At 37.8% G+C, this 15,988-nt stretch overlaps 1 protein-coding gene across 7 annotated transcripts in view; it reads left to right on the top strand.

Annotated features, from left to right (window-relative positions):
- DISP1 (dispatched RND transporter family member 1) overlaps positions 1-15,988 on the top strand; it is an 89,690-nt gene that overhangs the window by 26,146 nt on the left and 47,556 nt on the right. Inside the window, exons 3-4 of one of the 7 annotated variants that reach the window (XM_035321610.1) lie at positions 4,622-4,653; positions 5,430-5,506. The exons of 5 other annotated variants lie outside the window; for them this stretch is intronic. The gene's annotated coding sequence lies outside the window, so the exon portion shown is untranslated. The remainder of the gene's footprint in view (positions 1-4,621; positions 4,654-5,429; positions 5,507-15,988) is intronic. One more of the 7 variants, XM_035321613.1, reaches the window with a different exon arrangement.

Raw genomic sequence — 15,988 nt, 5'->3', positions numbered from 1 at the left:
TGCGTTTCCTCTCTTGATGTGCTGGCTTTGTTCTGTTCAGCTTGTTTCAAGTAAAACAGGCATAGCTGACTGAAAAGCATTTGTTTTTTCTGCTTGCTTGGAATCCATTTTGGATTGTCTGATATGTAGGAAGGAAGAGAAGTCAAATCATATGTTCCCAAATGTTTTTTCAAGCTGTGACTGTGAATGCCTTATCTTAATGCTCTGCTATGATTATTGCACTGATTGAACAAACAGAAGCCTTCCACAAATACTGTAACTTTCAAGTTAATAACAGAAAGCCAACTTCTTACCTGTGATGGAATGACTTGGTTATGTTTCCGTATTTTAAGGAGGGAAGGAGGTTTCTTTTATCATTGTTATTCTCTGGCCCATATCTTGGCCAGATCCTTGCTTTCCAACCTGATGATGATGATGTTGAGCCTCTCTGCTGTTCTGTAACCTTACTCTGCTTCCTATGTCAGTTAAGTCTCTTCAAGTCCTTTTGTTCTCTTCTGGGAACTTTGAAATGTGCAACACCTCTGGCAGTGCTGGGTATTTGAGCCCTTCACATTAAGGGCATGGTGAGGTCCTGCTTTGTCAGGGATTTATTACTCTCTGCTCTGTTCTGGCTCATTCCTCTCACTTTATTGAGAGGCTGTCCTGTAGTTGGTGACTTTTGGCATACAGATTCTGGTTGTGAACCATGCTGACCTCCCATCGTGAATTCACAGTGGATGTCTGAGCTTCTGGCTGGCAAATCATGTTCTGATGCTGAAAGGTAGTACTCAAATCAGTGTCTGTCTTGTTCTGAGTAGGAATGTGGGGAACCAAATGGAGCCAAGTGTTCCTATATGAGGATACTTGTGCTTGAATCATGGTGAAGGTTGGAATAAAACCCTGTAAGTAACTAAACTCAGTGAAGTGAAGACATACCTGTAGTAAACTGTGCATCCTTCTTGACAAGAACGTGTTTGAACCTTCATCCAGTTCTCGTGCTTTTTAGGTTTTCTCAGCCTGTGTCAAAAAAACAGTGCTCAATTAAACTATGTAATTCTTGTTTGGATTGTTTCTATCTGCCTGAGACTTAATTCTTTTTAAAATACTTCCTAAAAAGAAAACTTTGTATGGCACTCTAAAATGGAACATTCTTATATCACGAATGATTATGACCATTTGCTTGTATTATCAATAATATCAACATGTGAGTTTTTATATTTGTGGGGAATATACTTTTATAAAGGTACTTTAGAACTATGTACTAAAAAGCTTCTAAAGACCAATCTGCTTCATTTTTCTTACAGACTTTGCTCCTGGAAATACAAAATATGTAGATATCCAAATTGCATTCCAGCACTGTCTACCAGCAGGCAAGAGGATTTCCGCTTCGGTGCTGCAGTTCATTAAGGAGTTGTAAACAGAAATGCTGCAAAAGTATACTGTGGGTATATGAAGAGATTTCTGATAACCTCAAGGCTGGCTCACAAATGATCTTATTAACTCCGTGAGAAATCTGGGGAAAATCAATAGGGTTTCTTTGACTTTTGCCCTCTATGGTTGCAGTTTTTACAGCTTGGGGCAGCTATTAGTAACAATAGCTCTTGAAGTGTAATTTAAAAAACCCCAGGAAACGTGTTCCTGTTTTTCTTTCTGATGCAGTTACAGCTGACAACTCTTCCTTTAGTCCCTAATTCAGTGTGCCCCTGTTCCTGGAAACCTGTTAGAAATGCTATAATGAAGTTTTTTCACTTTGCTGAAGTACATCAAATGTAACACATGAATGTGGTTTCCAGTGGAGACTTCATTATGCATCCAGTCAGCTGTTTCGCATGAGTCACACACTTAGGTGGTCAAGGAAGGAGAGGACTGCCTTGTGCAGTCTTTGGGAAGTTCCTAATTCCCATTCTTCTGTGTTGGGAAGGTTTCTGTTACAGTTGTCAGCTCATTTGTGCTTAAGGTAACTAAGCCAAGACCAGGGTGCCATCTTTTCTAGACATTAGGGACAACTGAAGTATCCATAAAAGTTAAACTGCAGGGAATCTGAGCATAATGTGTCGTAGTAATGTGTGGAATAACAGTGCAGTAAGTATTTGCACCTTTTCTTGTGAACACTTTTTTTATATGTACCTCAAAGCTTGCTTTTTTATATATTAAATACTGAGAATTTTCAGTGTCACCAAAATCTAAACTTCAAGTGTAATACAGAGCTATTTTAAATAGCTTTTCCCCTGAGGCAGCCATCACAAATCTGGTTCACAACACACTGTGGCTCACAGAGTCACAGAATGGCTGAGGTTGGCCGGGACCTCTCAAGATCGCCTACTAGTGCAATATCCCCCAGCCGAGCAGGCTCCATTAAACTGAAGAGCAGGTTTTGATCATCTCTGCTTTATTTTCTCTCTTCTGAATTGGCCATGCAGATTCCTTCCGTTGCAGAGCACTCAGGCACCAGTAGTGCTCAGAGCTGTGTAGTAAGGAATGGTACATCCCCACTCTGCAGAGAACTTCTGTTTGCTTTATTATATCCCCGTGTCAATTACTGCTTCCATTCGTACAGGTCCTTAAGGAATTCTGGGATCTATGGTCATGATCTCATTTTCTTATCCCCCAAGTTTTCTGCAACCTTAAAGGAGGGAAGAAAAATCCAACTTGATTCTGTGGAATAGACACGCGAAGAAATGTTTACTTGGATAATGAAGAGGCTCAGTGCTCAAAGATTTTCTGGAGGGATTTCTTTTTAGTTAAAGCACAATTTGACAATTATCAATATCTTATAGCAATCTTTATTTTAAAATTTTATTCAGTTTCAGTTAAGATGTCATGATCAATGGCTCTAGCAGGCTTTAATTAGCCTTCTGTATGTTCTGTTACATTGCAGCAGGGGGAATAAATGCCTTAGCAACAGACTTCTGTGAAGTAGAAGGTAATTCAGTGCTTACAAAAGAAGAAAAGGAAGACTGACTTTGTTTTTTCTCTTGTATTACTCCACAGAATCCTTTGTTTACATCTCCTTTAGGTTTTATTGTAGCTTTACTTTTCTAGATGCTAGATTTGATTTAATAAAGGGGATATGGAGCATTTCTCTTGTAGATAGCTTTGAATGCTTATGGTGTCAGCAGAGACCTAGCTGTTTTTCCACCTTGGTAGCAGTAGCTAAGCTGCCTCTGTGGATTCTGAAACATTGATTAGCCTTGAAACAGAAAATTGTTTTTCCTTTTGGGTGTTTTTTAATGCTTGCGTTTTGTTTCTTTCCTTATTTTTTGTACAACTTTTTACTTCTTCTAAATCCTTATTTATATTAACAATTTAAGTTTTTTGAAGATAAACTGAAATGGCGTATATGGTAAAATCACTTTTAAACAGCTTCATGCTGTTTCCAGATACAAATGCAATTGACTCGCATCTACACTTCATGAAAAATGTGAATCTTCAGTTCTCTAAGAAATGTTTATTAATACCTTCAATGTTTGTCATTGTATGTGAGGAAGGAAGGTATACATAATCCCTCTGTGTTAGAAAGATCCTTCAATTGAAATTTATTAAAGATTAGTTTACCCTGTCATGAACAAAGTGTCCTCTAAATCCAGTTCACTCCCACGAAAGCGTGAGAATTTCTCCACTACTTGTGGTCTGTGCAAATCATCTGCACTACAAAAGGGCCGTGTCTCCTTCCATTTTAGGAATCTGGGAAGGGTAAATATTTAAAGTGCTGGCATAACAATAGCAGAAGTAGAAGGAAATTAAAGTTTGGGATCCAGTGCTGAGACGCATTTGGCTTAAATTGCGGGTGGAAAAAAGCTTTTCAGTAAATTGGTTAAAGGTTGTTATTTTCATTTTTGGATTAAGGAATAAGCAGAACTGTTCTATGTAGAATGAAGTGCAGTTTCCCAGGCAAGAAGTATGTTTTGAAAGGGAAGCATTTTTAGTTCTTGTTCATCTTTTTTTTTTTTCCTTTTGATTCTGTCAGTGTGGAGCATGTTGTTGTTCAGTCACTCTATGACAAGCCATAGGAGCTGATACTTCACTGAGTTAAGGCCAGTAATGTTAAGTGAACAAGTTTTATGGACAACTAATTGTTTGTATGAGAACTTCTTTGGTATCCGGCTTAGAGGCTGTAGTATGATTTCACTCTGCTTCATTTATTCATTCAAAACTATGGCATAGTAATTGTAAGAGTTCATTGCGGAAACTCTTTAGGTTGCAAAGTCTTCTATACTCTAAAAGATTTCTGTTGAGTCCTAGAGAACTTCCAGCATCTGTTGTTTGCAGCAGCTGTTAGATATCGAGCAGAAAGATTCATCTGTCCTCAGAATAGAGAGAAAAATGTCGTCTTTATCTTGATACATTCAGTTCAGGTTGAGTAACTCTTCAAATATTAAAAACATTTTTCCTGGTATATTTAACTTATCTTTGGGAAACTTCTGGCACTGTTCAAATAACTCAACATGCATGTTGTAAAGACTGAACTCTGTTTCTGCCAAAATTTGCTGTGTGACTTATGAGCCTGTATAAAGACCATTATAGTAACTTAAGCTGATATTTGGCTTGTGTTTATGCCAGACAACTCCAAATAATCCTTTAACTTCATTTTGAACTACACTCCTTTTTTTTTTCTTTTTTTTTCTTTTTTTTTTTTTTTCAGAAAAAAGACCATATAGAGTTGGCTGGAGAAAGGTAACTGCTTTTGCAAAGAATTTAAATGCTTTGAAACTTTATTTTTTAAGGTGTTCTGATTTAGAAGTTAAAATGAAAAAAAAAAAAAAGCTGGATTTCTTTATAGAAAGGAATAGTTGATCTTCAAGGTCCTTGGTTGACAACTGCCTGCATGTAGGAGACCCTACTTAGTAGCCTTCTGATGCTTCAGGTCTCATAGCTCTCACTCATATCACTGTGAACAGTGTGGAGCATCAGAAGAGGCAGGTTTCTAGTTAATTCTGTTGGAAGGTTGTCAAACTTTACCATTGTGCTTTAATATTTTTTCATTACCCTTAATATAATTTTGATTTTTACAGTTTCCAGATGGTAGGTAATTCAATGCAGCCCCTCACAGCGTTTGTTGAATTTCAGATCACCTAATGTTTTGAAGGCTAGCAGAGATTTAGGTGACAGTTGCTGCAAGGGGAGCTAGACACAGAATGCAACTATAGCGAAATACTTGTAACAGAGTAATTTAGACCACTCCAGAACTTTAGTGCTTGAGTTTTCTTATGAGTTTCTCAATATCTTAGATACCTACTTAAGATTTTTTTTTTTTGTGGGAGTGACAAACATTGGTATTTAAGTGCATGCCCCATCTCGCCTGAATCTTACTGAATTTACTCTAAATTCTCCATAGTGGAACAACCCATTCTTACTTCAGTAAGGTCATTTGCTCAACCAGAGCATTCAGAGATCTGAAGAGCTAAACCTAGTGCTAGAAGGTAAACTAACAATGTGGTTTTCTTTGCTAGTGATATGGAAACTGGCACATTAGGGAGGAGGTTTGTCTGCCTGCTTTGTTCAGAAACAAATGTGCCGTGCACAAAACGTGATACTGAATCTCACGGTTGATTGATAAAGCATTTTCCAGTCATTGTCTCTTACAGAGTATCTTTAGTTATTGCGTGAGATGTATTAATTGTTTAAACAATGTCCCTTAAAATATTAAGCAGAAAAAAGGGAAATTACAAAAGTAACTGTAAACTAAATTTAGACTTTGAGTTCTACAGCCTGGGGTAGTTCAGTCTTGATTGCAAAGGCTACATTACCAATAAATAAGAGCACACTTTAGATTTACATAAGGCATGCGGAACTATCAGAGCTTGAGTAGGTTTCTGTTCAATAGTAATGAACATGGCACAGTTTTGACAGCAAAGGGGACATTCATAATAAGGTGGGATTTACCATTTTGGGGAGTGTTGCATTTCTTCCTCACCAATTCAGCCACAACACCACTTTACCAGCCAGTCTTATGAACCAGTGGAATTAAAAGTGGTTATTTTAAAAATGGGGACTCCAAAATGCTTTTACCTAGGAGAAAACATCATTGTCTCTAAAGATTCTTGGTCGCATCCAACAAGATACTTCAGAATTTAGGAGGGCCAACAGGGACAAAGGTGCTCATCATGTGGGGGATTTGGGGAGGAGTGGAGAGCTTGTGTTAAGCAAATGTAAGGCTCAATACCCTTGAAGCATCAGCAGCCAGGTATCCTGACATGTTGTAGAGTAGAGGCGTTGCTTGGTGGTCTTCCTACCAGTGCTCCAGTGTCTGAGCCCCATTGCAACGGAAGTGTCTCTGAATGCCTTTTAACACTTTCGTATGACCTTATAAATGAGTGTAGACACCTCCAAAACAAGGAAGATGTGGGTTTTATGCCAAATTCCATCTGAAGGATTTCTATGTTGGGTTTCTCACCAAGTAGAAGAGACTTGACTATGCAGCTGTTCACTGGATTGGGATCAGGGGCATCCTTTGTACAGTTAGGAGTGCAAAATTTGTAGGAACAGGGTGAGGGAGAGCACAAGCAAGAGAAAACAGGACCTTGTAATCTAATAATGAAGTCACTTACCTGTGAGGGAGGAAACACAGGCTGTACTTTGTATGTATCTTACATGAAACAGGTCCCGGAGTTTATTAGCAGTCCTGGAAGCATAAACAGAACTAAGTGAAGCCTGTAGAATGGACTGAACAATTTCTGTCCAAGGTGCTTTGTAAATAATAGTGCAAAGATTTAGAAAGGCACTAATAAATGCGGAATGGAAGAAAGATGTTGTAGATGTTTCTGTTTTTCCCCCTCCAAGTTCTTGATATATTTGATTTTGTCATGCGAAATTCTTAGTTATGAAAAAGTAACTTCTGTTTAATCTTACTGAAAATGTGCTGATCAAGCTACAGTTGTTCGTGTCAGAAATTATTCCTGATCCGTTTTACAGTTTTAAGAGAAATGAGCATATTGAAAATGAATATGCATTCTATGTCCACATCTGTGGATGTAAAATGTCGAGTTACTAGTGACGCATGCCAACATTCATGTATTTTTCAGTTTGTAACTTTGAAGTGAAGAAAAATGAGAAAGTATTTTACTTCAGTGCGTGACTAAATTTATGTGTTAAAACAGGGTCTTCATTATGTTTACTTCAAATTTTGATAGTTTGAAAAGCTTATTTGTTATTAGCTAAATTTACAATGGCAGTTTTAGGTTTCTAGGAAGCTCTAGTGACCTCTGTAAAGAGGTAATTCAGTGAACCTGTCACTAATAATTTCATTCTGCAGCTAATAGCAATGGCTTTAATCCAGAAATTACGAGCTGGGCCCCTTTCCCTGAGGGGAGTATTTCTTTCCATCTTTAAATATAAGGGGGTTGAACATAGTAACTTTAACAGGATGTAGCTTTATTTTTGAAGTGTCGGGGGCTTTTTAGGTACTGTATAGAAGTCAGTAATACACAGCACAGTTATCTTGTATGACTTCAGATGGAGGTCATTCTAGGGCTGTGATTTTTAACCGTACCATTTGTTTTCACACGTTTACCCGGCCTTGCAAACTGGTATCTTTTAGAGTGTTCTGTGAACAAGAATCCTGACCATGTGAATCATACTCTGACTGGTAACCTGAAGAGTATTGATGCTTCTGGATGGTGTTTATGGTAGCTGTGCCAGGAGATGGTGATGCCACACTTGTGAAGGAAGTAATGTAAGAGAATTGTTGAGCTGTTGTAATGTTGAGCTTTGAAAGGGAAAGTGCAGGTACTCAACAAGGAAGCAGCAAAGTGGAAAATCCCTTTGGTGGCCTTACAAATTGTACCCAACTATTTTTAGTATTGACTTTGACTGTGAACAATTTAGTTCTTCATCTTCCCCTAATGAAAGAAATCCCTGAATATAGGAGACTGGAACTTCAGTTTGTTAGCATTTGAAACACAGCCCTTTGGGTTTGGCTTGTTACTTTGAGAGAATTCAAAACTAGTTCAGCAGTAACTTGTTCTATAGAAAACTTACAACCAGTAGTTGTGATTCTTGCTTATGTTTATCCTTATCCTTTCTATTTGCAGTCGCACTATAGTTGCGTTGTTTACTAAAAATCTGCTCAAAAATGCAAGAAAAGTTTTAGTGAAAAATATCAACCCTAAAGCTATTGCTTTTACTGTATGCGTAATGTACACTTTGTGTGCACATTTACTTCTAAGTGGACCTCAGTCATCAAAGCCACTGAGAGAAGCAGGTGCCACTGGAAAAATAACTCCTCTTGCTGCTCATTCTTGCCTGTTACGGGCACCGTCCTTGCACCAGCAAACATGCTTGTGCAGGTATGTGGAGAGTTGAATTTGGGAAATGTACTGGGATTAAACCTAATCTGTGAGGAGGGAAGGGTGGTTTGAGTGTCTTAGCATGTTATCATGATAAGCAGGCTCTTGCCTTTCAAATTATTTCCTAGATTTAAAATTTCTTGGTCTCTAACTTAGCACAAGGATTCTAGGTTCCTTTCTTTCCCTCCTTCCCTGTTCCCTACCCCCATGAAAAGCGTGGTTTGCTCTCACTCCTTGCTTATATGCTAGTAACTGAGGAGCCTGTTTCCACTTTCCATACGTATTACTGCTGGTCCTGCCCTGTGTCTCACAGCTGTCTCAGAAAACTGGGAAGAACACTGGTGGGTATTGCAGTCTCTTCTATTACCAGATCTGTATGATGCCTTTTATTCATGGTGAAAAAGAGTGTAGTGGATATGCCATTACAAGCATGAAGAACAAGTAATCCAAAAGTGATTGAGATGCTTTCCTCGAGGTTGTTTTCAACCTTAGTCTCTAAATCAAACTCTTTGGGACAGATATTTTCTTGCTTTGAGTAAGAATTTACTCTGCACTTGGATCAACTAGTCTAAACTTTGGCTTGCTTTTCTCAGTTTATAGAAATCCCTGGTAGATTTATACAGAAGTTGTTTTGGAAAGGGCACAGTATGCAAGGATGAGTATCTTCTGACAAACAGGGCGATCTTCCTCTTGCTGCTCTTCAGCTTTCAGTTAAAATAGGATCCGACTGGTGACTGTTAAATGCTGTAGACTAAACAAGACTGTTCTGCTAAATAAGATTTAAAATTGTAAACATTATTCAGGTTTTAATACTTAAACACCTCTATATAGGTTCAATAAACAGATTTGTTAGATTTATTAAAATGAGCAATGCCCATGCCCTGGGACTGGTACGCAGTCCAATTAAGTGAGCTGAAAGTTGCAGAGGGACCAAAGTTCTCCTAGCTGCTGAACTGCTTTGCAGCTGTTGCTGCACCACAAGGCTGCCAGAAGTCTTCAGCAGCTGCTGTATGCCTGTCTGGATTTGGAGGTGGGTTACTGGTGGTGACTTTGTACAGCTGTGGCGTATACCCAGCTGGCATATACCCAGCCATTCTGACTTGCCAGAGTATAAAAAGCTCTCCACGGTTTTACGCTGTAATGACCAAAAGTTATTAGTCGTCTCTTAGTTCCCATACCCCCATTTCCTGTGCAGAAGACCAGGCTCAGCCCTATTGCTTCAGTCCTGGAGTATTTCATGTTCCTCAAACCCTAGTTATGGAAAGAAACAATACTCGTAAATTTCAGCAACTAATCGTCTTCTGATTCCTTAATTTTTATGTGAAGAGAGTTAATCTGATAGGACAATTCTGTCTAAGCAGTAGAGCCAAATACTGTTTTGACAAACCTCCTAGAAACAGAGCGTGTATAATGCATTTAAAATTGGTAGTCTGTAGTAACAGGAAAAAGCAATACATTGTAACTGAGTTGGTGACATTATATCATAGACACTGTAGTAGAAGTAATCAAATTTAAGCCTGATCTTGAATTCAATCTTTACATAGCTATCTAACCATACTCCCTTGAATGTAAATCTCAAGAGGCGTCATTGGGTTTGAAAAGCCTGCATGTACATCATCATAGATAGCCAGTCAAATCCATACATCTTCAATATAAAAACGGAGTTTGTTAAATGGGCATCATATAGAGAAATAAGGTTTCTAGGTTTGTAATACAGTTGGAATGCAATTTTTGTACACCCTGTGCTTTTCCAAAGTGTTTTTTTGAGTAGAGAATTGATCTGGCACTTCTGTACTGACAAGAATATGGCCCAGGACTATGTGGCTCAAGGGAATCTGTGTATGCTACAGAAAACAACAAATCAGGTTTTTAAGATACATCCCCATATCCATAGGTGTAATAATAAGAGGAATAGATATTAGGAAAAAAAAAAAAAAACACTTGGAGAAACGTTACATGGATGTTTCATAGTTTAGACTTGTCTCAAGGCTTCCAGCTTAGAAAAGCAGATTAGAGATGTCTCAAACTTAAGCAAGCAGCTTTGGAACTGATGTGACTTGTGTACGACAGGCAGTATTTGGAGTTTAGTCTAAACAGTGTGAAATCAGAGAGTCCCAGAGAAGTCTGACATCTTCTAAAGGTATGAAGGCTGATGCTGTGAAAGGTCTGGTTCTCAATTTATCTGAACGCATGAGAAATTCCCAGGCTCACATCTGTTTGCCAAAAGACAGCAAGAAAAGATTGACTTCACATTGCATGCGTTGTGTTTGGGTAACCTTCTGAAAGGCAAGCGGTCTAGTGAGCAAACATTGAGTTTGTGCTCAAATAACATTTTCTCTTGCCTTGTCTGTCAGGCCTTCATTAGCGTGTCAGAAAAGCTCACATCAAATAAAACCTTCTCTATGGGCTCCAGCAATATTCATTTACTCAAAACACTTGGATCCTTTTTTTTTTTTTATGAAGGAAAAAACTTCAGTGCTTATTTCGCTTTCCTAATGAGGAAAGGTGAAGGTGTGATAGGGGTTGTGTACAAAAGGAGAGGGAGCTTTTTTTATGTTGTTTGAAGGTTTAGGCAACTTCTTTTGAAAAAAAATCAATATGTTTGTAGATGTTTCTCTCCTTTTACTAAGCAAAGGAACAGCACATTAAGTTGAAATTTCAATAGGTAGGAGAAATATTTCAGAACTGCAATAACCAAATTTGCTCTTAAATTAATAAGTACCTTTCTATTTTCACTGGCCAAGTAACTTTATGATATGTCGGTGTTTATGAATTAGCAGTACTTTTGCAGTTGCAATAAATATTAATGTTACACTTTTAGTTTCCGTGAAACAAGTGCAAAACTATGGTCCCTATGTTAAAGGCAAGTGATACCTCTTTTTTTTTTTTAAAAAAAAAAAAAAAAAAGAAAAAAAAAAGAGCTTTTTAATTTCAATACCTTGCTGTTCCCTGAACTAGGAATGTGAATCTGAAAAAGTGACTTTTCTGTTTAACTACTGCTATTTCTATTTTCACTGGATAAACATTTCATGGACTACAGCTGTATGGATTCTTCCAAATGATGGGAAAAATGCAGTGCTTCGTTATTTGTTTGATTATAGACAAGTTAATGTAGTAATGACTGCAACAGCATTGGCAAAGTGCATTTCTCCTGTCATTTGGAAAAATTTATATTGCAATAGTGACTTTCACTGTAATGCCAGGATGGTGCTTGCAATTTAAATACTGGTGTTGTAAGAGTGATAGAATTAGTACGACTTCTTAGGTCACTTGTGTATTTTATGTTCAGATAAAGTATTCTGTTAGTTTTTCCCTCCGTGGTCAGTCTGGACTATTTTACAAGTGACAGTCTGCATGTGTGCACTTACGTAAGGTACACTTCAGTGTAGTTTGTAGTGGAAAAGGTACACCTGTGAGGAAGGAATGTGAATGAGAAAATGTAACTGTGTAAACATGTTTATGCAGCTGCTTTTTAGTGTAACTTATTAGAGCTCTCTTTACGGGATAAAACTGTGCAACTGAAGACAAGCTATTAAAAATTTCTTGGAAACATAGTAAGTTTTAGATAAATCAAAAAATATCCATCTTCAATTCTGCTTCCAGATGTGGTTGTACTTCTTGAACAAGATGTCTTCATATTAGTATCTGAAAACTTTAAGATGCTAGTACAATTAGCTTGTGAACTTTCCATATTAAAGCATTTTGCAGAGTATTAAATCTATTTTTCACCATTAATACACAACCCTTATTTTAGTGATGTAAATAAATTGCTTAAATGCTCATGTCAATGTAGGGGACTTATAAACTTACTACCTTTTCAAGATTTTGTGTGATACGGGGCTTTTTGGAGCCTCAGATATGTATTCCAATTCAGAGCAAGTGTGGTGATTTTGGAAATGTGAAGAAGACTTACCTCTATTAGATCCTCACTGAAAAATCATTTAATTCATGTTAGTATTTCTATTCTGTAAGGAGATGGAATTAGATAGTCTTACATCTCATAAAATTCAACCATAACACGACATTGTAGCTTTTCTCATTGAGATCCTGAATTTTAAGAAATACTGCTAGTGAGTCATTTTTTAGTTGGGCAGAGAAAAAGCCTGGAAAATGTCACCATTCTACTTTGAGAGCATTTTAAAAAAATCAATAAAAATAGTTTAGAATCCTACTTTGTTTGCAATATCATATTGAACTGACTTTTTAATTACACGAGGGACTGAGATGATATTGTCCAAGGCACTTAATGGACACTGAAAGTCACTCTTTGCCCCCAGAAATTTACTTCTGTACTTTGACTTTCAGTGTTATTTGAGTTGATGTGACCTTAAATATCCAGTTTTGAGAATATTGAAAGAATGTGTTGGTATCTGTCTCATTGAATGTGGTCTGTAGAGTTTAAATCTCCCAATTAGAGCCAGAAGTTTTGTTTATCGTGAAAGCATAAAAACATCCAAGAACACATACATATACCCCAAAACCCCCTCAGAACATGAACAGCAATAGTGTCTAACATCTCCTCGTCCCCTTTAGGTTTACAGCTTTTCACTGTCTACACTTGCTTCCTCTTCAGCCTTTCTTAAGCGTATCAATTTTGAAAGAGTGATGAACTCAGGATGAGTGGAAACTGGAGAAGGACAGACAGTTTGCCTGATGTCATCCATTGATCAGACAGTGTTTCATCCTCGTGGAATTACCGGTCAGAAGGGAAAGCTCAGTACTGAAAGCTTCAGCTATAGGGATATGATGATGCTGAATCCACTTTGCTTATGTTGCAACCTATATTTATATCAAAGCTCATCTCCTCTACCCCCTGAGGAAAAGTAAAATGTATAGAACAATGCCTGTGTAAGAGGAAGGGAGCCCTTATTTTTGGTACTTAGAACTTCATCCCCTTCTTTTCTTCATCCTTTATCTGAAAGAAAGAAACCCACAGATTTAAGTACAATTTTTTTTCACTTGTCTGCTTTTTCTCTTTAAAATATTTTTTCTATCTGTGGATGGGTAGCACAGATTGTGAGTTAGGTCCAGTCTTCAGAGGCTCCGCAATGCCAGCTTTGAGTTTCCATCACAGGAATACTGTCTGATGAACACAGCTCTTTTGTTCTTAGGCTCAAATTAGGTCTCGAAGCTGTTGAATCACACTCATCTGAGACTGCAACCCTACAAGTCAGTTTCTTTGCCACCTATTGCTTGACCTAAGAGCACTTGGGAGCACTGCGTAGGCACTTACATATCTCTACAAAATTGTATGGGATGACATGGCCAGAGCTGATCTAGTAATCTCTGATGGGTCAAGCTGGCTCAGGCTGATTAACTTTCTCAGTTCTATGCTCTCTGGCATGTCCCCCATGTAGTGCTGTAATCTGGAAGTTCCCAGTATGTGCCTCTGAATGATTAAAGTAGCTGCTACCATTTCAATATACCTCAAATATTGCACAAGAATATACTTTAGTATGAAAAGAAGTAAAGGGTTGGTTCCCTAATGTATTTCTCCAGCTGTGCTGATTGTTTTAAGTGCTGTTTGGTGACTGCAGTGCCAGACTGTTCAGCTGAGGTGCAATAGCAAATATTTTGTCCAAGAAAAATCACTAGTCAGGAAATTCTGTAGCTGGATAAAAATTGTAATAAAAAATCATTGGAGCTGTAATAAAATGCTTGTGGAGTACATGTACCACATACAGAACTAGTGCTGTCATTTTAACCTCTAATTAGCTCTTCTGTTCCATTATTCTCTCCAATTTATTAGCAATTCAGCAGAATTTCTGCAGCACCTGTGGTGCCTTGTCTGGCCTTCAAGGATTTCAAAAGGCTCTGAGATTTTTCCCTGAGCACTTGCATAGTCCAACATCAACTTGTCCCCAGAGCACCCAGAAAAAGCCAGCAGCTCTCCTACTAAAGTTTAACATTGTCAAAGTCCTTCAGCCTCTTCTGAATGAATCTCTCTCTAGAAGAGTCTGCTGTGACAATACGTGTTTGTGATTAATGTCATGTTAAGCTCAGAGGCATGTGAAGGTACCCAGCCAAGAGAAGGTGCAGAGAATAGCTAAGGCTTCAGTGTTGGAAAAGTGGTAGCTCAGTAACAGCTCTTGCTTGTGAACAGCCAAAGCTGGCAGAAGGGGATGGTGCCTGTTGGCCTTGCCTGATGTCTTCAGGAAAGAATTGTGGTCAAGACTGCCAGCTCTTTGTAGCTTGTTTGAATAGAAGAGTGATCAGACTTCTTATCTACAACACAGTCTCAGCCTTGCTAGAATTCACTTCAGGTTTATCTTTTTATATGTTATACAAACCGTAATTCAGTTGAAACTAATGTAGTTACCCTCATTACACTATTTTAATTTTTGAAGAATGTACGTAGAATTCTGGGATCTGTATTACTATTTTCACTAGTGTTTGATTTTATACTGAAGTTAAGCATGCAATGAAAACAAGGAACTAAGAATTCATTGTATTTGATAGAAGTTGTTGCTTGTAAAATGTCTTGACAGATACCTAGATAGGTAAGAACTTTCTGGTGGATTGAGGAGCATTATGTTGACTTACAGCAAGACTGAATTAGTATTGCAGACATCCTGTAGATCCTATGCATCTATGCATTTCCAGATGGTAGTTGGCATGGTGTTACTCATTTATCTTCCCTAGGCCTCCGCAGATCAAATCTGACATCCTCAATCTGTCTTTAATCATTCTAAGTTCTTCCATCCTTTTCCACCTCCCGTTTTTTTCTTCTGCGTGTGTTCCACATGGTGCAGAGCTTGGTTTTGTTTCCTGATCATTCATTGGCAAATGATGAAGTAAGCACGTGATGTCACTGGAGATGTACAGAGGGATATGCAACAATATTAAAGCAGAATGTAGCACAGAAGTGGATCGTGAAGGGTGCATGATGATGCCAAAAACTGGGAGTGTCCTGGTGGGCGTTAAACAAGGTTCTGGGGCACAGAGTAGTATATGGGGAAAAGATTTCTTCTTGTAACCATGCACAGTGTTGAGTTTGCCTTTCAGATGCTGTAAAGCCAATAATTGACTAGGTCTGTAAGTCAAATATATGATAAAGTATTTAAATCCAATTTGCACAGGAAACATTTTATTAAGCATAACTTATGAACATACATTATATTTTCACTTTACTATCATCCAGGGGAAAAAAGTGCTTGCAGTAAGTTGCTGAGCCAAGATATACTAATGCTATTTTGTGTAGTACATGAAATACTTAGAGCTTTTCATAGATTGTGATCCTTTGGATTTTTGTAGTAGTCTTCCTCCCAGATATTGAAGCAGTGAGAAAATGTTAATGAGCCTTTTGTAACTTCTTCAAGGTAGTTAGCAATTATGCATGATACAGTATCAGAGCAGTGAACTGATATACAGCAATATTTGCATAATTAAGAACTTCAGTAATATAGATTTGAAAAAACTGTAGAAGTTCGTGGCTTTGGAAAAGTAGCTCTGAGATTATTCTTGTTGATACTTCTAAGCATTTGTTCTGTATTTCAGATATTCAGAAAGTAAATACTATACTGTAGTCCTACATCCATTTTGATCTCTGATTTAAAGCTATCTCTTTTGCAGTATAGATATTTTGTTCAATAAATATGAATTCCTTGTACAAGCAGTCGTGGATCACTAGCATTGAGTGGCTCTACATTGGTGCAAAGTAAGTTTTCTATTGGAGAACACAGTAATTTCAGAAAAAAAGTTCCATGTATGATCCCGATGGTGTG

Source organism: Oxyura jamaicensis, chromosome 3, assembly GCF_011077185.1.
Source record: "Oxyura jamaicensis isolate SHBP4307 breed ruddy duck chromosome 3, BPBGC_Ojam_1.0, whole genome shotgun sequence".
In the NCBI taxonomy this organism is placed as follows: Eukaryota; Metazoa; Chordata; class Aves; order Anseriformes; family Anatidae; genus Oxyura; species Oxyura jamaicensis.
The sequence above is the reverse complement of the archived record's forward strand: the minus strand, read 5'-3'. Positions and strand labels throughout refer to the sequence as shown.